The sequence below is a fragment of the Triticum urartu genome, chromosome 7A (assembly GCF_056163025.1).
Source record: "Triticum urartu cultivar PI428250 chromosome 7A, HENAU_Tu73, whole genome shotgun sequence".
Taxonomy (NCBI): Eukaryota; Viridiplantae; Streptophyta; class Magnoliopsida; order Poales; family Poaceae; genus Triticum; species Triticum urartu.
In genome coordinates, this window is record NC_141879.1 from 737,535,574 (window position 1) to 737,557,993 (window position 22,420).

Sequence of the window (22,420 nt, forward strand, 5' to 3'; positions counted from 1 at the left end):
TGCCCTTGAGCGACCAGCTGAAACAGCTGGTCGAACTCCACAAGGCGGCCGAACAGGCCATGAAGGGCTTCATAGTTCGGCTGTGGCCCGGAGAGGCCCTGCCTGGGAGCTACTTCGGGCTGGCGCGGCGGCTGGTGGAGGCCTGTCCAAGGCTCGAGGTCATCAAGCGCTCCGTCTGCATCGAAGGTGCCCGTAGGGCCCTTGCCCATGTAAAGGTGCACTGGGGTAAGCTGGACGGTGAGAAGCTTGTGACGGACGGGCCGCCGCCGGGGAAGGAGCATCGCAAGCCGGAGAACTACTATAAGGATGTTCTTGCGGGTGCCCGCCTTGTGGCGGATGAGTGCACCAAGGATGTAACTTTTGAATGAATCCGCTCGTGTTTATCCTATGCGCTGAAAACTTGTTCATATGCGCTAAGCAATGCTTATTGAATTTAAAATATTATTTTCTGTGCGGCCGTTTATCAAAAATTGAGAGATGGCCAGTCATCGGCTTCTGCCCCCATGCCACTAGTGCTGGGGTGTTCGGTGATAAACCTGGGCGCTCTTTTTCCCATGGTTGGGTCCTTCGAGGGAGGCGCTCAGCATGACGAACCAGGCAATCGGACTATAATGCTTGAACACTCTCACTTAGCCATAGAACTTTATAATTTTAAATTTCGGCGAAGCCCCTAGTTAGGAAGACCGAGTTCGGGGCGCTATCCACGCCTTGGCTGGGGTTATCCAGCTCCTCGCTCGAAGCGGCATAAGCCTTTAGGGACTCGAAAAACCTCTCGAACAGCGAACGGTCTCTCGCCTCATCATGACAGTCAGTTTTAGCTTTCTCCACTGAGGTGCTTAACCCAGCTCAACCGGGGCACAATCACAGTGGTTCTCCTAGTGCTACCTTACACTACAGGAATCAGCTACTTTGCCGTCTGCCATGGCGGACGGCAAAGGCATGAACGGCAGATGGCAAAGACCTTTGCCGTCAGCCGCGGACGGCAAAAGGCTCCGGCAAAGTAGGCTACGGTAAACAGCTACTTTGCCGTCTGCTACTGATGGCAAAGTCTTTGCCGTCTGCGGCGGACGGCAAAGAGACACGGCAATAATTGCGCTGTCAGTCCGTTAAGTGGCTAACAGCAGGCCTTTGCCGTCCGCCGCTGACGGCAAAATTTCTAGTGTCTTTGCCATCCGCCGCTGATGTCATCTACACGTCACTACATGGCAGGTTCTTTGCCGTCTGCCACTGATGGCAAAGTGCAGGTTCTTTGCCGTCTGCCACTGATGGCAAAGTCTTTGCCGTCTGCCACTTTAGGAAAACTGACGAAATGGGTCAGCTCCCAGGAAGCACAGCTAGATGCCACGTGTCTTCTTTGCCGTCCGCGGCAGACGGCAAAGAGCCTGTTGCCGTCGGTGGCAGACGGCAAAGAGCCTGCATATTGGCTCTTTTATCTGTTTTTTATTAAATCCAACAATTTTCATCACAAATATATATGACATATATAGATATATTTCAAAAGGCCATTACAGAGCAAACATATAAGATATCCAACACATAACTTCATCATCCAACCATATATATTACATGCATAGTTCCATCATACATAACAAGTTCAACATAGAGGCATCCAACCATATATATTACAATAGTTTCATCCAACGATACATGCATAGTTCAATGATACAAAAGAAACAGAGAAAGGGATAAGGAGCACTCCATCTATGCAAGCTTTCGTCAAGTGAATGAAATCTACAAAATGAAAAATAAGAAAGTTAGAACAAGAAGAGTAGAAGAAGAAGAAGAGTAGAACAAGAAGAAGACTAGAAGAAGAAGAGTAGAACAAGAAGAGTATGTCATTTATGAGCTAACTTACGTGAAATGGATCATATATGAGCTAACTTACGTGAAATGGATCATATATGAGCTAACTAAGTTGAAATGGGTCGTTTATGAGCTAACTAAGGTCAAATGGATCGTTTTGAGGTAAATAAGGTGAAATGGATCGTTTTTAGCTAACTTAGGTGAAATGGATCATTTATGAGCTAACTTAGTTGAAATGGATCGTTTTTGAGCTAACTTGGGTGAAATGGATCATTTATGAGCTAATTTAGTTGAAATGGATCTTTTTGAGCTAACTTAGGTGAAATGGATCATTTAAGAGCTAATTTAGGTGAAATGGATCGTTTTTTAGCTAACTTGGTGAAATGGATCGTTTATGAGCTAAATTAGTTGAAATGGATCGTTTATGAGATAACCTAGGTAAGATGGGTCATTTTGGAGTTAACCTAGGTGAAATGGATCATTTTAAAGCTAACGTAGGTAAAATGGATCATTTAGGAGCTAATCTAGGTAAAATGGGTCATTTTTTAGCTAACTTGGATGAACTGGGTCATTTATAAGCTAACCTAGGTAAAATGGGTCATTTTAGAGCTAACTTAGGTAAAATGGATCATCTATGAGCTAACTAAGCTAATTATGCAATTTTTGACATAAGTAAGCTAAGTACAGATCGTTTTAGAGCTAACTTAGGTAAAATGGATGGTTTTGGAGGTCAGTAAGCTTATTAAGTCATTTTGGAGGAGAAGAAGCTAAGTCTAGGTCATTATGGTAAGCATTGGAGGAAATAAAGCTAAGTCTAGGTCTTTATGCATGTGTTAAGCAAAACACTAGATAAACTTACCAAGATCCAGGAGGTGTAGGAGCGGGGTGGCTCGTGTCGGTAGCTGGAGAAGGATCGTGCGATGCTTGTCTGGAGTTACGCTGCACCAAAGATCATTTCCAATGTATTGTTAGCATGATGACACTCAAATGTTAAGACTAGCAAGTAATGTCCATTCAAATAAAACTCACCGTGGTCCCAGGAGCAATCACTAGCATCGGCGGAGCGGTCTGACATGTCTTCTCGCACACAGACTGCACATTTGGTTTTGACAACTCAGTCATACTAGTTAGTAATGAGACAAACACTACATGAATGTTTTGGCTAATCTGCAGAAGAAACTTACCACAAGGAGCTCGTACATGGCCCTTGCCTGCATGTCATTCCGTGCCCTCTCCTCCTCCATCATCTTTGTCGTCCTCTCCTCCAACTCCCGCTGCCTCTCCGCCGCCTCCGCCAGAAGTTTCTACGTTCTATCTCTCTCACTCTGTATAGCAGCCTGCAACACCACTCACATGACCATTTGTAATCATTGATGGAAGCGCACACAATGTAATGGAGAAAGATAACTGAGTACGTATCACTAACCTTGATGGCGAGTTGCACTGGCCATTCACGAGGCCTTATCTCAGGAGCGGAGCTCGACTGGCGCGCCTTGATCTCCGGGAGAGTGCTAGGACAACGGATAAGTCCATCTCCAATGGCTATGGAGCCATGGGACCTCCCGCCACCAGATATCATCAACAGCTCTGGATCAATGGGACCCTGGCTCGGGTTAAAGTCCTCCCCTTTCCTCGCCTTCCCCTCATCTCTATATCTCACGAGCTTGTTGTGGGAGGAGATGTTGGTGAAGTTGTTTGCATCATCGAGGTCAGACTGAGAGAAAGCCTTGACTTTCTTGAAAGAGGCAGTGTGGGCCATGGCATACAGGTCGTACACCTCTAGCACCTTATCCGCCTTATTGTAGCGTGCCTGAAAGAGAGAAACAATGAAAATTAGTAATTAAAGGGCTCAAGCTAGCATGATGAATGAATTGCATGAATCATGAAGCAAACCACATACCCAGTTGCGCCCGAACTGATATAAGTTGGAGCTGCCTTGATGGTGTGGCACACCTTCCATTTGGGCACGTTTGTCCTTGGCCTCGTTGTGGAGGGCTAGCCATTGTTTTGAGCACCACTCATCGACCAACACCTCCCAATAATCCATCCGATCCGCACACCATCTCGGAGGCGCCTAAGTTAGCAAATAGAAACTTGAGCGCTGCGGCTAAGAATTACTAAATGAAGGAACTTAAGTAGAGAAGGCCTTAAGAATTACCTTCATGTACTGCTCCTTACTCAGGAACTTATCGCGGCACGCCGGCTTGGTCTTCTTGATACCACGCAAGGCGTAGTAGTCTCGAACAGCCTGCACCCGAGCCTCGTGCCGTAAGTTCTGGAGTAGGCGCTTGCAGACGTTCTCGATAACATGTGCCGCGTCCTCCTCGTATCCCTCCTCACACCTGTAGAATGTCTGCAATCAAATGAGACAATATTGATTAGTACAATTAATAACTAGCTAGTTGAAGATTTTTAAATGTGTAAACGAGAAATTACCCAGAACTTTCTGATCACCATGTCTGCCCTCGTGTCGCACACGACACCGTCGATAATCTCATCCGGCGGGGCCGGGGCAGCCACGTAGTGCTCCCAGCTCAATCGAAGCTCTGGAAGCCGACCCTCACCAGGCAACGTGACAAACCCCGGGAAGTTTTGCCGGCAAAGAACTCCAAGGACGGAGTTGGGCCAGCGGACACTATGATGGTGGTCCCAACCCCTGCAGCATGACAAGGCCAACGCATTAGTTATTTGAAAAAACATGAATGCACAAGGTACAAAAATATTAAATGCACTTACGTACCTCTCCCCATCAGGGAAAATCAACCACCTCTGCTCGCGGGTCACCGGCATGGACGGGAGCCGTGTAGCACCACGCTGGTAGACGGTGCCCCCCTCCTCCTCAAGATCAGTCGGCTCCCCGCCATCATCAGCATGGCCACTCGGCTCCTCGGGCTGATCCGGCCAGGTACCCCATCCGGACGTGTGCTCCTCCGGGGTCACGTGGGCCGAACTCTCGTGGGCCGAAGGCCAGTCGACCCGAAGCTCGTAGGCCCAAGACCCGTGGACCGGAGTCCGTGTAGCCTCCTCCTCGGACGAGTCCACCCTAGCAGTCACGTGCTCGGGTGAAATAGCTGGGGGTGGCGGCGAGGAAGGCGCCGTAGCAGTCACCCTACCTCCTCTCCCACGACCACGTGCCCCACCTCCTCTCTTCCTACCTCGTCCCCTGCTGGGCACCGCGGTCGACGAAGAAGGGCCCGGCGGTGTGGCCATACTGTCCAGCAACGCTCGGCGGAGAGGTGCGTCTGGAATGGAAGACCTCAGACCACGCTCCCGACCAGCGCCCACCATCTTTCAACACCTGCCATGACAAACAGTAAACGAAATTAGTACAAGATAAAAAAAGACCGACATGAATAATAATATGTGTATCACTTAAGTGTGTCATCATCAAGTACAACATAAAAAAATGTAATACCTGGCACTACTAATAATCTCGATCAGTATCATCAATAAATGCATAATCATCATCATCACTATAATCAATGACGGGCTCATAGGGTTCATTGGCATCAACATGTGCAAGGCCATCTTGACGTAATCGGTCAAGCATTGACAGGTCATCCGCAGTAGTAACCTCTTCTTGTTCCGGCTCTTCTTGTTCCTCCTCTGGGGTGATGTCGGATTCATTGTCGTTGTCTACTTCAATGTTTTGTGGTGAAGTATAGCGGTTCTTGAAATGCTTTTTGGAAAGACGTGTCTCTTGGAAGAATTCTCCTTCATATGTGTCTGGGTTAATGTGAGGTTCATAATCCTCTTCCTTTGGGGGAGAAAGTCTAGCACGTGGCGGCACTTCATAAACGACATCCCAACCTTTCAGATTTGGATTAGTTTGGCAGGCCCATGGTAGATAGAATACTTGGGTCGCCTGTTGAGCCATAATATAGACATCAGGAACATCTAAATGAGTGCTTTGGTTGATTTCAACTAGCCCTACATGTTCATGAGTCCTTCTAGTCTCCTTCGGCTGAAACCAATAACATTTGAAGACTACGACATTCGGTGGGTTTTCACCATAGAACATAAGTTCATAAATTGCTTCAACTCTCCCATAATACTCGGTACCTCCTTCGCCGATAGCAGATACACAACAATTTGTTGACTTTCGGTCGGCCATAGATAGCTCTTTGCCATAGGTACGAAAGCGATACCCGTTGATGTCGTACTTGTCAAATGAACGGACCTTATAGTCAAAACCATTAGCGACTTGTCTCAATTTTCGGCGTCCATAGACTCTGAATTAGCCTACAAGTTTAATATGAAAGGATTGTTGCATTATGCACAAATTAGCGAATGAAATGAAATTTTCTAATAGAAATTACCGTTTGTTTGAACCAAGAGATGAAACCGGGATAGCCACCTCCTTGCTTTGCGAGAAGCTCATACTCTTCGACGGAATCCTTTTGGATCTCCGCTCCATACGAGAATATGGCGACGTATCGACTGTATGACATATCCAGGAATAAGAGTAGTTCAAAGGAAATAGAAGTTGCGAAACAATGTACCGAGAACTTACTCGATGTACGGCCGCACTTCTATCAGGTTGTTGAAGATATACAACGAAATGGTCCGCCATTCTTTGTTATCCAAAGATACTGGATGTGAAACACTAGCTGGTGCGAGATTCCCTTTGAATAGGCTGAGGTTGGATCCACCCTTTTTAAGCTCGTCAGCATTGTACCGAGGCTTCGGATTATGCAAATGACGATTTTTGGCTTCGTAGTGCGCTGTTACGAAGTTTGCCGCCTCCTCTGTGATGAATGCCTCAGCCATCGATGCTTCAATTCTACATTTATTTTTACATTTTTCTCGAAGCGTCTTCTGCATTCTCTCAGTTGGGTAGCACCAACGATTTTGCACGGGCCCCCCCAATCTTGCCTCGGTTGGGAGATGCAAAATCAAATGCTGCATTGGATTAAAGAAGCCCGGTGGAAAGATCTTCTCTATCTTGCAGATCAACTCCGGCGCCAACTCTTCCATTTCTTCTAGCACGCCAGGCGATAGTTCTTTCGCACAAAGAACACGGAAGAAATAGCTGACTTCTGCTAGTACTAGCCATTCATCCTCAGGGATGAAGCCACGCAACATCACCGGCATTACCCGCTCAATCCATATGTGCCAATCATGACTCTTGAGACCAAATATCTTCAGTTTATCAAGATTCGCTCCCCTCTTTAGATTCGCTGCATACCCATCGGGGAACATCAACTGCTCTTGCACCCACAAGAGAATTTCCCTCATAGCTGGCCTTCCAAGATTGAACCATGCCTTTGGCTTCGTCCAGTTCTGCTTTCCTTTCGGTTCTTTCATGTTTTGTAACGGCCTATCACATAGCGCCTCCAGATCGACTCTAGCCTTAGTATTATCCTTTGACTTCCCATCTATGCCGAACAACGTACCAAAAAGTGCCTCGCGATATTCTTCTCAGTGTGCATCACGTCGATGTTGTGTGGGCAAAAGAGGTCTTTGAAGTAAGGCAGATCCCATAAGCATGTTTTGTGAGTCCACGCGTGCTTAGTATTATACCCCTTGAAGTACCCTGGACGTTGTGGATCTGGCTCGAGAGCGTTTAACTGATCCAGGGTCTGTTGGCCTGTCAATGCAGGTGGTGCAGAGTTTTTGACAACTCTACCCCTGATGAAGTTCTTCTTGTCTTTCCTGAACTAATGGCGAGGATCCAGGAACTGTCTATGCATGTTGAAGCAAGAAAACTTGCGACCGGCCTGAAGCCAACGAAACTCAAGAGCTCCCTTGCATGTGGGGCACGGGAACCTTCCATGCACACACCAGCCAACGAATAGCGCATACGCCGGCAAGTCATGTGTCGAGTACATGTACCAGACACGCATTATGAAGTTCCGTTTGCTAAAGGCGTCGTATGTCTTCAACCCATTATCCCAGGCTTCTTGCAATTCGTCCTTAAGCGGCTGCATGTACACATTCATATTTTTGCCCGGATAGTTGGGTCCTGGAATTATCAACGTCAGGAAAATGTTCTTTCTTTGCATAATCTGTCCGGGGGGGAGATTGAGTGGAAAGACAAATATGGGCCAACAACTGTATTGGGCTGCCGTCATACCAAACACACTGAACCCATCCGTGCTTTCATCAAACTTTTTCCACGCAACACCATCCGATGTGTGTACCATCATCAGATTCCCATCTGCATCTAGTTCGGTTCTTTTGCCTGTTTTGTGCCATGTCATCTGTCTGGCCATCTCTTCGACCATGAAAAGACTTTGAAGTCTTGGTACGATTGGCATATACCGAAGAACACTAACGGGGATTTTGGTCTGTGTCTTCTCACCCATACCGTTGTCTACCACAATATACCTGGAAGACTTGCAAATGGGACAATAGTTCAAGTCCGCATAGTCAAGCCTAAATAAGGCACATTCTTTCTCACAGGCATGTATCTTCTCATAGGGCATCTTCAGTGCACGGAGGATTTTGTCCGACTGGTACAGGTTTGCAGGCATTACATGGCCTTTGGGTAGAAAGCGTCCAAATACTGTCATAATTGCGTCATAGCATTCTCTGCCCAAGTTGAACTGAGCCTTCAGAGCCATTACTTGTGAGATGGCATCCAACTGACAAAGCTCAGTGTGCTCGTGGAGCGGACGTTTCGAAGACTCCAACATTTCATTGAAGGCCTTTGCAGATTCCTCCATCTCCTCGTCCGAATCCCGAGCATCATCATAGCCTTGCACCATGTTTTCCATCCCGGTACCATGCTTGTCGGTGCGACGACGATCCACCTCAGCTCGGTCACGTTGGGCAGACTCACCATGAAATGTCCACACCGTATAATCGGGCATAAAACCACTCTTCTGCAGGTGTTTGCCCATTTCAGCCTCTGTCTTCTTTTCCCAATTGCCGCACCGGAAACAGGGGCACCAGGTTTTCTTTTGGCCATTTGCAAATGCGGCTTGCACAAACCCCTTGGTTTTTGTGAACCATTCAGCGCTCCATTCGTTCTGACCAGTGTGACCGGTATACATCCAAGCACGGTCACTCATCTTGACTTTCAGAGCTACTGGACACACAACAATTATATATGTAATTCACCATGTATATATTCATTAGTTGATCTACTTTGTCAATTTTATTACGTCCATGCAACCTACACTCTAATAGGTAATGATAGGTCCTAATCCCACCCGTGTATGTGTAGATTGGGTTCATTTTCCCATGCTATGCTCCGGATCCGACGCAAAATTTCGACAGCACCTCCCCGCTGTTCTCCTGATACACGTCTCTGCAATAAACAGAGAGGATGTGTACCCGGAGAACAGTAGGGGAGGCACTGACGAAATATATGCGTCGGATCCGGAGCAAAGCATATGGGAAAATGAACCCAATCTACACATACTCGGGCTGTCCATGGATAGCGTTGGACAATTCGAAAGAATCAAGGTTATAAATATGCAAATGCATGCATATTTATAACTATGACGCTTTTGAACGGGAGACACATATTGGTTACGCATACTGATGATTCAAGACACATCTAGCTAGCTATCAAGTTTCATCGGAATAGATCAAATAATTAATGGGGGAGGAGGACTTGTCATTTGTGCTCACCCACGAACGAAGGGGCAGAGCTCGTCAAACGCACGGCGAGGTCGTCGAACACCAAACCCCGCAGCGATGGAACAACTGCACATTTAAAACTACACGATCAACACAATTATATATGATGTTTTTCATAACAAAATCGAAAAATATATGACCTAACTAATAATTCACAAATATATGACCCCGTCGGCCTCTGGAAGGCCAAAGAACACCTTTTCGGGAGGTGTCGGTGGTCGGGGTGTCCTGTCGGTGTCGGGGTGCCGTGTCGGGGTCGGGGTGCTGTTTCGGGGTCGGGGTGTCGTGTCGATGTCGGGGTAGTGCCGTGTCGGTGTCGGGGTGTTGTTTCGGGGTCGGGGTGTGGTGTCGGGGTCAGGGTGTCGGGTCAGGCTCGGGGTCGGGGTGTCGGGCCAGGCTCGGGGGGTCGGGGTGTCGGGGTCGGGGTCGGGGTGTCGGGGTCGGGGTGTCGGGGTCAGGGTCGGGCTCGGGGTGTCGGGGTCGGGGTCTCGGGGTCGGGGTGTCGTGTCGGGGTGCCGGGTCGGGGTCGGGGTGTCGGGTCAGGCTCGGGGGGTCGGGGTGTCGAGGTCGGGGTCGGGGTGTCGGGGTAGGGGTGTCGGGGTCGGGGTCGGGCTCGGGGTGTCGGGGTCGGGGTCTCGGGGTCGGGGTGTCATGTCGGGGTGCCGGGTCGGGGTCTTTTTCCTTTTCTTCTTCTTCCTCTTCTTCCTTTTCTTCCTTTTCTTCCTTTTTTTCCTTCTTCTTCTTCTTCTTCTTCTTCTTCTTCTTCCTCCTTTCCTTTTTCCTCTTCTTCTTCTCCTCCTCTCCTGTTTTTTTCTTCTTCTTCTTCCTCTTCTTCTTTTTTCTCCTCCTCCTCCTCTTCTTCTTCTTCTCCTCCTCTCCTGTTTTTTTCTTCTTCTTCTTCCTCTTCTTCTTTTTTCTTCTCCTCCTCTTCTTCTTCCTCCTTTCCTTTTTCCTCTTCTTCTTCTCCTCCTCTCCTGTTATTTTCTTCTTCTTCTTTTTCTTTCCTAAAACTGAACTAAACCTAAATCTAATCTAAACATAAACCTAAAACTAAAAAAACAGAAAAAAAGGAAAAAACTAAATCTAAACCTAAAACTAAACTAAAACTAAACCTAAACCTAAAACTAAACCTAAAACTAAAACTAAAACTAAATCTAAACTAAACATAAACCTAAAACTAAAAAAACAGAAGAAAAAAAAGGAAAAATAGAGGAGAAGTAGAGCTCACCTGGGCCAGTGGAGGAGGTGGCCGGTGGAGGAGGGGGCGGGGCGGCCTGGGGCTGCGGCGCCGGGCCCAGGGCGATGGGGCGCGGGGGGGCGGGGGGCCGGGGCGCGGCGGCGCTGAGACGGGGGGCCGGTGGAGGAGGGGGGGAGGGGCGGCGGCAGTGGCGACGAGGCGGGGGGCCGGTGGACGAGGGGGGGCGGGGCGGCGGCGCCGGGCCCGGGGCGGTGGGGCGCGGGGGGGGCGGGGCGCGGCGGCGGCGAGTGGTGGTGGCGGCGGCGCGCGTATGGGAGGAGAGAAACAGAGAGAGAGAGTGCGGGGTGTGGGGCGGGCAGTTAGATATGTTAAATCTTTGCCGTCCGCCCCCATTTGCCGTCCGCTTATTTGCTCTTTGCCGTCTGCTAGCAGACGGCAAAGAGGGGGGGGCCGTTAAGTTTTTTTTAACCAGCTCCTCAGTGGGGCCCCCTCCCTCTTTGCCGTCTGCTAGCGGACGGCAAAGAATCTTTGCCGTCAGCTAGCGGACGGCAAAGAAACTGGCTGATGGCAAAGGCTTTCTTTGCCATCAGCCAGTTCTTTGCCGTCTGCTTTCGGGTAGCTGATGGCAAAGGGCTTCTTTGCCGTCTGCTAGCAGACGGCAAAGAGCTGGCAGATGGCAAAGTAGCTGATTCCAGTAGTGTTAGCCGATATAGCGGAACGTAAGGCACCAAAACATAGGAGCCGGGCAAACCAAACTATTGACCCAAATCATGATTCGGAGCCGATGCATATAGTGCTATAAGTTCGGGGTGCCGCACTTGTGAAAGTGTACGGACTTCTCACACCATATTTAATGGGTACTGAAGCCCCTGGCGTACTAGTCGTACCATAGTGTACGGATGCAACATGTCATCAATGAACATATATATGAAAAGAGTAATGCAAAAATAGACAAAAAGCTAAGAATTGTTTATGGAGAGGCTATTTATCAAAGCCGAACGATACAAATAGTGCGGTAAGCAAAAGATATTGGACTATTTAGTATATCCTGACCAGGGGCAGGCCGCGGAATTATATTTAAAGCAGGTATACCGCTCGTAACAGAGACCACCTGGGAGTTCCATAATGCGGCATGGCTTGTCTGCCTCCCTGGATCTTGCATCGTTTGTGCGGCAGTCGAATTGCCGAACAGGTCGTCCGAAGTATGGAGTCCTGAAAGTAAGAAAAAAGTAAAAAAAAAGAATCCGGCAGCCCCTGGTACGTTTTAAGCCGTATTTTGGGCGTGTCGTTATTGTGCCCCTTCCCCTGTGCCCATGGTATTTCAAGGGCGTAGTTATGTACGTGAGGTACTGGTTTTGCTAGGTCGCGAAAGCTGGGGTTGGGACTGCATTGCTACGCTTGCTCAGAGTGTGCCAGGCGGTCCTGCTGTAGGTTACTCCGGGCGCACTTGGCAGTGTCTGGCTTTTTAATGGCCCGGCTGGAGAATTGCCTAAGAAGGCTACTTTGTACCTCCGCTGCGAGAGCCTCCGTATGCTCCTCCGTACGGAGGGAGCGTTCGGTGTTTCCGTTGACCGTGATTACTCCTCGAGGGCCTGGCATCTTGAGTTTGAGATATGCGTAGTGCGGCACCGCATTGAATTTTGCGAATGCGGTTCGTCCGAGCAGGGCGTGATAGCCACTGCGAAACGGGACTATATCGAAGATTAACTCTTCGCTTCAGAAATTATCCGGGGATCCGAAGACCACGTCAAGTGTTACTGAGCCTGTACAGTTGGCTTCTACACCTGGTATGACGCCTTTAAAGGTCGTTCTTGTGGGTTTGATCCTTGAGGGATATATGCCCATTTTCCGCACTGTGTCCTGATAAAGCAGGTTCAGGCTACTGCCGCCGTCCATGAGGACTCTTGTGAGGTGAAATCCATCGATGATTGGGTCAAGAACCAATGCGGCGAAGCCGCCATGACGGATGCTAGTGGGATGGTCCCTTCGATCAAAAGTGATCAGGCAGGAGGACCATGGGTTGAACTTTGGGGCGACTGGCTCCATCGCGTATACGTCCCGTAGCGCATGCTTCCGCTCCCGCTTGGGGATGTGGGTTGCGTATATCATGTTCACCGTCCGCACTTGTGGGGGAAAGCCCTTCTGTCCATTATTGTTCGGCGGCTTGGTCTCCTCGTCGTCGCTGTGCAGCCCCTTGTCTCTGTTTTCGGCTCTTAACTTGCCTGCCTACTTGAACACCCAACAATCCCTGTTAGTGTGATTGGCTGGCTTTTCGGGGGTGCCATGTATCTGGCACAAGCGATCGAGTATTCGGTCCAAACTGGACGGGCCCTGAGTATTCTTTTTGAATGGCTTTTTTCGCTGACCAGATTTATAGCCTCTGAATCCGGCATTGACTGCCGTGTCTTCATTGCTATCGCTGTTAACGCGGCGTTTTTCCTTGTTCCGACGTGTCCTGCCACTTTTGTCCTTGGTATCCGAATTACCAGGGTTCTTTGATAAGTTGTTACTGTGAGCTAGCCAGCTGTCTTCACCCGCGCAGAAGCGGGTCATGAGTGTCGTGAGGGCTGCCATGGATTTTGGCTTTTCCTGTCCTAGGTGCCGGGCAAGCCACTCGTCGCGGATGTTATGCTTGAAGGCTGCTAGGGCCTCTGCGTCTGGACAGTCGACTATCTGGTTTTTCTTTGTTAGGAACCGTGTCCAGAATTGTCTGGCTGATTCTTCTGGCTGCTGAATTATGTGGCTTAAGTCGTCGGCATCCGGCGGTCGCACGTGAGTGCCCTGGAAGTTGTCGAGGAATGCGGCTTCCAGGTCCTCCCAAGAACTGATTGAGTCTGCTGGCAAGCTGTTAAGCCAATGCCGGGCCGGTCCTTTAAGTTTGAGCGGGAGGTACTTGATGGCGTGTAGATCATTGCCGCGTGCCATGTGGATGTGAAGGAGATAATCCTCGATCCATACCGTCGGGTCTGTGGTGCTATCGTATGATTCGATGTTTACGGGTTTAAAGCCCTCTAGGATTTTATGATCCATTACTTCATTCGTGAAGCATAGCGGGTGTGCGGCGCCTCTGTACTGGGCTATATCACGACGCAGCTCGGAAGAGCTATGTCTGTTGTGTTCAGCCCGGCCGGATTTGTTGTATCCGGCGTGAAGATCATTGTCACATGCCGTAGGGCGCCTGCGCGATCCGTAGATCGATCTTGTCTGTCTTGCCTTGTCCTCCAGTATGTCTCGCAGGTCGGGCGCATTTTCCCGTGCCTTAGTTGTGCGGCGTCGGGGCATGGCTTGGGTGGAGGGCTGAGAGGCCTCTCTATCGCGGCCACGAGGTGGCCGGTCTGCCATGTCATGCGTTGGTGATGTAGGTGCTTCCTCCTCTGATCGGGGTAGCGGCCTGCGCTTCGGGTAACTCTTGGAGGGGCGTTCGAGTTCATACTCTTCGGCCGCAAGGACTTCAGTCCATCTGTCAGCTAGCAAATCTTGGGCAGCTTTAAGCTGTTGCTGTTTTTTCTTGAGGCTGCTTGCCGTGGCTAAAAGCCTGCGTCTAAAACGCTCTTGTTCGGCGGGGTCTGATGGTATGACGAATTCATCGTCATCGAGGCTTGCCTTGTCTTCGGAGGGAGGCGTATAGTTATCATCCTCGACCTCTCGGTCTGCCGCTCTCTCATGAGGGCTGGCTTCTCCATCTTCCTGTGCCGAATCTTGCTGGGGTGGGTGTTCTTCGGCGCTATCCGGGGTAGTATTATCTCCCGTGCCGGAATCACCGTTTTTGCTTTGGCGGGATTTAGAGCGGCGCCCCTGACGCCGGCACTTTGGCTGTTTCCTGGGGGCGTCATCCCCCATTGTTCCATCGCCATCTCCGTCTTTTGGAGTATCCACCATGTATATGTCATATGACGAGGTGGCGTTCCAGTGCCCTACAGGTGCTGGTTCCTATTCGTCTCCTATATCGTCGTCCATGCCGTCGATGTCTTCGGAGCCGAAGTCAAGTATGTCGGTTAAATCGTCGACAGTGGCTACAAAGTGGGTGGTGGGTGGGTTTTGAATTTCCTCACCGTCCGTATCCCACCCTTGCTGACCGTAGTTCGGCCAGGGCTCTCCTGATAAAGAGAGAGACTTAAGAGAATTCAGGATGTCGCCAAAAGGCGAATGCTGAAAGATATCCGCGGCGGTGAACTCCATTACCGGCGCCCAATCGGATTCGATTGGCAGGGGTGCGGGGGTCTCGGAGTTCGGAGAGGAATCCGGCTCCTCGGAGTCACGGGCCACGCGGAGTGCGGGGCTGGAGTTCGGCTCGATCGCCTCTGAGATCGCAGCCCCTGAGGCAGCGTCCAACCGCTGATCCTCGATCGGCACAGTAGGTTCCGAATCAATGGTCGAAACCGATGCGTGTGCGGCCTCCAAGGCGCTGTTCGGCGGTAGAGCTATATCATGCCCATCGAGACAGTGCGGCATGCTTGGCTGTGGCTCGAATCCATCGAAGATCAAGTCCCCGCGGATGTCAGCCGTGTAGTTTAGGCTTCCAAACTTGACCTGATGGCCAGGGGCGTAGCTTTCGATCTGCTCAAGGTGGCCAAGCGAGTTGGCCCGCAGTGCGAAGCCGCCGAAGGCGAAGATCTGTCTGGGGAGAAAAGTCTCACCCTGGACCGCATCATTGTTGAAGATCGAAGGAGCCATCGGGCCTAAAGGCGACGACACAGAGGAACTCTCAATGAAAGCACCAATGTCGGTGTCAAAATCGGCAGATCTCGGGTAGGGGGCCCGAACTGTGCGTCTAGGCCGGATGGTAACAGGAGACAGGGGACACTTTGTTTTACCCAGGTTCGGGCCCTCTCGATTTAGGTAAAACCCTACTCCTGCTTGATTAATATTGATGATATGGGTAGTACAAGAGTAGATCTACCACGAGATTAAGGAGGCTAAACCCTAGAAGCTAGCCTATGGTATGATTGTTGTGTATGGAGTTGATTCTGTCCTACGGACTACAACCCTCCGGTTTATATAGACACCGGATAGGGTTAGGGTTACATAGAGTCGGTTACAATGGTAGGAAATCTTGAATATCCGCATCGCCAAGCTTGCCTTCTACGCCAAGGAAAGTCCCATCCGGACACGGGACGAAGTCTTCAATCATGTATCTTCATAGTCCTGGAGTCCAGCTGAAGGTATAGTCCGGCTACCCGAACACCCCCTAATCTAGGACTCCCTCAGTTGTTATTGACAAATATGCGAGTTTATTGCTGTCATGAGTCCAGGAATTCAGCAACCAGGATGATCTGGAGAAGAGCATGTACCTGTGACAGAATATATAGAAATGATTCAGCTAGTTAAAGGTTACCACAAGCAAGAGGGACAACTGTGTAAAGAAAGTGAAACAAGAAGATGGATATCGGCATATATAAGTAAACATAAATAGCACATGATTTCTATACATATGGTCCATTTTTTTATAAAATAGAAGGGGAACATGAGAAGCAATCAATGCTGAAGAAAGACTGGAAACAACACGAACACAATGGAATCAGACGAAGATTTTCTGTCTGAATGTGTGACGTAGATAGCTTATTTGTTTAGAAACACTATTCACATAACAGAATTTCTTGAAATAACAGCAATTATCATGTAACTACACCCAAGTAATTTAAGATGGAAAGAAGTACCATAAACATGTACAGCTAGCACATGCAGATTAATAGATTTTGGAAGTATAACCAACTCATACAAGTCTAATACAATGCATACTAAAACGTGTGCATTTAGACTGCAATTTATGGATACTATTTGAAACACATGATGGTTCTAATTCAAACTGAAATAAGCGTCTGGAATATCCAAGCCAACATCGTTGATGTTCACGTGGATTAGAAATACCCATTATACACAGCCCAGAGTTTGTTCCACATAAAAACACAACCTTCTGAAAGGATAGGATCATCTAGGCTCTAGTCATCCCTTATCCGTCCATGATATATTATGATTGCTAATAGAACTGCATATACCCTTTGGCAACTTATACCCGACAATTACTATCCCTGGTAGATACTACACCTGTCGGTTTTCATGGACAAAACACTCATACATTTCACTGAACATGACCAACTCATATGTCAATTTCGAAACAGGAGAAGTGATCACCAACTCAGAGACGTAGCAGAAATTGTATGCTAAGCTGCTAAGCTGGCGTAGCTGGGATGTTGTAGCGACTGTGAAAGCCATCGACAGCTCTAGCCACGGACTTTGCCATCTCAAGTAAGGTCACCTTGCACACTGACCAGTTATTTGCCAACCAAGTTAGTAAAGTTGAAGATTGAAGTGCAGCAAATTTCAGATAGTAGATGCCTCTGCTTGCTTCAGTACCACGAGAGGTAGACGACTGCACCTCTGTCAACAACTTCTTGTACGATGCCTGCAAGGAATCTACATGAAATTCAGATACACCTACGACCAGCACTCGATCAAACATGGATCGAATTGAAGGAGAAGTGTACCTTCATCTCCTTGGCTTGCTGGGAGACCTTGTCGGCCATCTTCTTATGCTCCTTCTCTGCCTCGCCCGCCATGTGCACACAGCTCTGCGCTTGCATCTGAAGTGAAGAGCACACATGGAAGGGGATGAAGGAAATATGCCCTAGCGGCAATAATAAAGTTATTATTTATTTTCTTATATCATGATAAATGTTTATTATTCATGCTAGAATTGTATTAACCGGAAACATGATACATGTGTGAATACATAGACAAACAGAGTGTCACTAGTATGCCTCTACTTGACTAGCTCGTTGATGAAAGATGGTTATGTTTCCTAGCCATAGACATGAGTTGTCATTTGATTAATAGGATCACATCATTAGGAGAATGATGTGATTGACTTGACCCATTCCGCAGCTTAGCACTTGATCGTTCAGTATGTTGCTATTTGCTTTCTTCATGACTTATACATGTTCCCATGACTATGAGATTATGCAACTCCCATTTACCAGAGGAACACTTTGTGTGCTACCAAACGTCACAACGTAACTGGGTGATTATAAAGGTGCTCTACAGGTGTCTCCGAAGGTACTTGTTGAGTTGGCGTATTTTGAGATTAGGATTTGTCACTCCGATTGTCGGAGAGGTATCTCTGGGCCCACTCAGTAATGCACATCACTATAAGCCTTGCAAGCATTGTAACTAATGAGTTAGTTGCGGGATGATGTATTACGGAACGAGTAAAGAGACTTGTCGGTAACGAGATTGAACTAGGTATTGAGATACCGACGATCGAATCTCGGGCAAGGAACATACCGATGAGAAAGGGAACAACGTATGTTGTTATGCGGTTTGACCGATAAAGATCTTGTAGAATATGTGGGAGCCAATATGAGCATCCAGGTTCCCCTATTGGTTATTCATCGGAGACGTGTCTCGGTCATGTCTACATAGTTCTCGAACCCGTAGGGTCCGCACGCTTAAAGTTCGGTGACGATCGGTATTATGAGTTTTTGTGTTTTGATGTACCGAAGGTAGTTTGGAGCCCCGGATATGATCATGGACATGACGAGGAGTCTCGAAATGGTCGAGACGTAAAGATCAATATATTGGACGACTATGTCCGGACATCGGAAAGGTTCTGGAAGGTTTCGGACATATACTGGAGTACCGGGGGGTTACCGGAACCCCCCCGGGGGCTTCATGGGCCTACATGGGCTTTAGTGGAAATAGAGGGAAGCAAGGGGAATGTGGGGTGCCCCCCCCCCCAGGGCCCAAACCGAATTGGTTTAGGGCAAAGGGGGCTGGCCCCCTCTTTCCTTCTCCTCCTCTCCCTTTCCTTCCCCCTCTCCTACTCCTACTAGGAAAACGAGGAGTCCTACTCCTAGTGGGAGTAGGACACCCCCTCTTGGCGCGCCTCTCCCTGGCCGGCCGCCTCCTCCCCCTTGCTCCTTTATATACGGGGGCAGGGGCACCCCATAGACACAACAATTGATCATTGATCTCTTAGCCGTGTGCGGTGCCCCCCTCCACCATAATCCACCTCGATCATATCGTAGCGGTGCTTAGGCAAAGCCCTGCGTCGGTAGCATCATCATCACCGTCACCACGCCGTCGTGCTAACGAAACTCTCTTGTGAAGCTTTGCTGGATCAGAGCTCGCGGGACGCCATCGAGTTGAACGTGTGCTGAACTCAGAGATGCCGTGCGTTCGGTACTTGGATCGGTCGGATCGTGAAGACGTACGACTAAATCAACCGTGTTGTGCTAACGCTTCCGCATTTTGTCTACGAGGGTACGTGGACACACTCTCCCCTCTCGTTGCTATGTATCACCATGATCCTGTGTATGCGTAGGAATTTTTTTTGAAATTACTACGTTCCCAGCAGGGATCCATCACGTCACATCACATCTTGTATGGGGGTAAAAAAGACCACCCCCACCCAAAGGGGTTCCGAGCAGCGGCGCGGGGGCGGCCCACACCAGTGGCGCCACCGAACCCGGGACCACGAGGTCCGGTAATGGTGGCAGAGCTGGAGCGGCCGGCACTGCATTGACCGGACGAGGCGGCCTAGTGCAGATAGCAGACGGGGCGCGTGCAGAGCCCGCATACGATCGACCCCAGAGTTCGCCAAGCCAGCAACTCACCGCTCGTGAATGCGGTTGTTGCCAGCGCTGATAGGGGTCGATGGACGGCGTGGCGGCAGGAGACTCATCGGAGGCAAGGAGAGGAGAGGAGAGCAACGGGCGGTGAGAGGACAGTGAGGAAGCGTGGTATGAAAAGGAGTGGGCGGTGACATGAGAGAGAGGCCGAGTTATGAGACGTCCTATCTGTCTCCTGCGCTTCCCGAGGCATGCAACAAGGATCCATGCGTGTCCGCGCTCAGCCTAGCTACGGAGAAACTGCCGATTCAGTAGTCGCTCACGGGCCTGGCCCCGGACTGCTTTAAATTCCATGTGGACCAAGACGTGGGTGCAGCCCAGGCAACCAAACAGCTGATTTTCGTCCTGCACAGGCCTGGTTGGCCCAAATGCAAGCAACCAAACGTGTCCTTGGATCCCGATCTGGATTAGGGAGTAAGAAAGATTCTCCATCTCCACTACTATTAAACAATCAAACAAGAATTTTCTTAAGTGCACCCAGCAAATTGTCCCACAACACCGCACGGACCGATCAACACCACACGAGTAGTCCCACATATCTCAATCTAACAGCCAATATTGATCTAATAACATCATTATGGGCAATAAAAAGAAAGCTACAGAGTTCCTACTTACCATCCTACAGTTCATTGTTGTCTTGCATAAAGTGTAATCAAATAGTTTGATTGACATCTTTTGACCAATTTTTATAACACTCTTTATCAGTTTCCTCACTTGATGCTGGTTCACGGATATCTCATTGGCCCATATGCAGAAAGGATCGAAGTGCGGATCTTTGACAATGACATATGTACCTAAAAGGACCAAGTTAATATTAGAAGCTATAAACAACAATTGCAAAATGATGTAGTACAACACTCCCTTCATCGGATTATATAAGATATTATATATGTATATCTAGACATCATCAGAACATTAAGGTAACACTTTTCCTTGTTGCTATGTAGTCTAGGATTGCATATTTAGTCATTCAGTACAATGCACGTTGCTATGTAGCCTCAGATATATTAAATATGACCCTAGTTAACCTACCGATAAATGGGTTACAGATATATTCTGTGAAATGTCCGATTCGATGATTAATCCTTAGCAGCAAGTATCCATCAAGCACCAAGCTCCAATCAGCTCAAATAGTACTCTTACATAGCGTGAGTGTTCAGTGCAGAATCATTTTTAGCTACTAGTAGTCTAGTGCCACCGTGAGCTTCACTTGTATCTGCGTGTGCTTTTATGTGCAGAACATAGCTAGTGTGTTCTACTAGTTCCTAGCTACTAGCTGCAGCGTACTACTCTGTAGTTTGGGCTAACATCCGGCGGCTTGGTTACAAATGGGAAAATGGCCCTGCATGCAAATGTGGCGATTAGCCAATATAGGTTTCAGCTGCAGAATACTACCTCCAGCCTGATTTATTGTTCCCCTTTGTATTTAGTGTCAATGCATGTCATAACAATTTAGTGTCAAATTTTGATTACAGATTTAACTAACAAAATGTCAATACATGTCATAAAAATTTATACCATGAGAAACTATGTTTAAATATGAATCCAACAATATAATTTTGGTGGCATGCATTAATATTTTTTACTTAAATTTATGGTCAAGATTTAACACAAAATACAAAGGGGACCAATAAGCCAGGACGAAGGTAGTACCATCTAAAGCTCTCAAGCAAAATATGTGGACTTTGCGTGGGACAATGAGCTGCCAAAGATGATCCCACAAGAATTGTCACCGAAGGGCCAGAGGAGCCATTTGTTAAATTCTGACAAAATTGATGGGACCATTCAATATGGTATGCAGTGCAGACTGGAAAGATTCATGTCTTTGTAAAATGCCATGAGACAAAATCCTCGAGCGCCACATGGTTAGGAGGAATCCGTAAAATTCTGGCAACATCCACCGTACTAAATATAGAGGATATGAGATCTTCATCCCAAATGCCAGTAGAGGGATAGATCAAGTCACTAACTTCGGAGAGAAGGGTTTGACCACGTTGGGATATAACTTTTTGATTAGGACTCGAAGGGATCCGAAGATCTGCCCATACGTTAATTGATTAACCACCACTAATCCTCCAAATGCAACCTCTTTTAAATGTCTGGATACTAGCGTATAAACTCAGCCAGGTGAACGAGGACCCTGCTTTAGATCCTACTTTGAGGACACTACAATTTGGATAGTACTTTGCTTTCAAAACCATTGCACTGAGAGAATCAGGGGAGGTGACCATCCTCCTCACTTTTTTTGCTAACGTTGCTAGGTTGAAGCAATGTAAATCACGGAATCACATGCCCCATGCTTTCTTCACCAAGCATACCAGTGCATCTTTTTGTCATCTCCATCATGGCCCCACCAAAAGTATGCAATTTTATTCATAATATCCTTGCAAACACTTGTGGGTAATTTTAATACATACGGCCTTCAATAATATTTCCTTACCGCCTAAAGATAATTGTTCTCCTTCCATCCATTAATTTTCTCTCCGATCCTATCTAGAAAATGTTTAAAATAGTTGATTCTATCCGTACTGACCATTACAGGCAGACCCAAGTACTTGTCAGATAAGGCCTCATTATCAATGTGCACTTCATTGCAAATCTCAGATTTCAGCGCAACACCCGTGTTAGGACTAAAGAAATGCTTGACTTTCCCCTAATCACAAGCTGACCAAAATTAGCACAATATGTATCAAGAACTTGTTGCAAGGAAGCTTCATTTAACATATCCGCTCGCATGAGAATTAAGGAATCGTCGGCAAATAAAAGTTGAGAAACTGACATTGCATTTCTGCACACCTTTATCCCATCAATGCCACCAACTACTTCTTCATGCAACAACAAACTCGATAACCCTTCAGCACATAAAAGGAATAAATACGGTGATAGGGGATCACTATGAGGGATGCCTCTAGAGTGTGAAAAACTTTCAGGCTCCTGCGAGTTATACCTTATAGTGTACGTGACTGAGCTCACACAGTTCATCACCAGAAGTTGAATATTGGCACCCAGTAATTTTATCATCATATTTCCCAGAAAAACCAATTCAATCTGGTCACAGGCCTGATGCATATCAAATTTTACCGCAAAGAGGCCTAAAAATCTCTCATTTTTATTTTTGTATGCCACCAGTACATTATCAGTAATTAACCTTCCGGGGACAAAAGCACTTTGTTTTTGTTTTGGGAAGATAATTTCTGGAAGA

The 22,420-nt window shown here is 48.0% G+C and overlaps 1 long non-coding RNA gene across 1 annotated transcript; it reads right to left on the reverse strand.

Annotated features, from left to right (window-relative positions):
• Positions 1-1,541: 1,541 nt before the first annotated feature.
• Positions 1,542-2,875, reverse strand: LOC147962499 (uncharacterized). The gene is made up of 3 exons (XR_015610779.1): positions 2,833-2,875; positions 2,663-2,742; positions 1,542-1,731 (listed from the first exon to the last, which is right to left on the reverse strand). It is a non-coding gene; the product is annotated as an uncharacterized LOC147962499 (long non-coding RNA).
• Between the last annotated feature and the right edge of the window lie 19,545 nt (positions 2,876-22,420).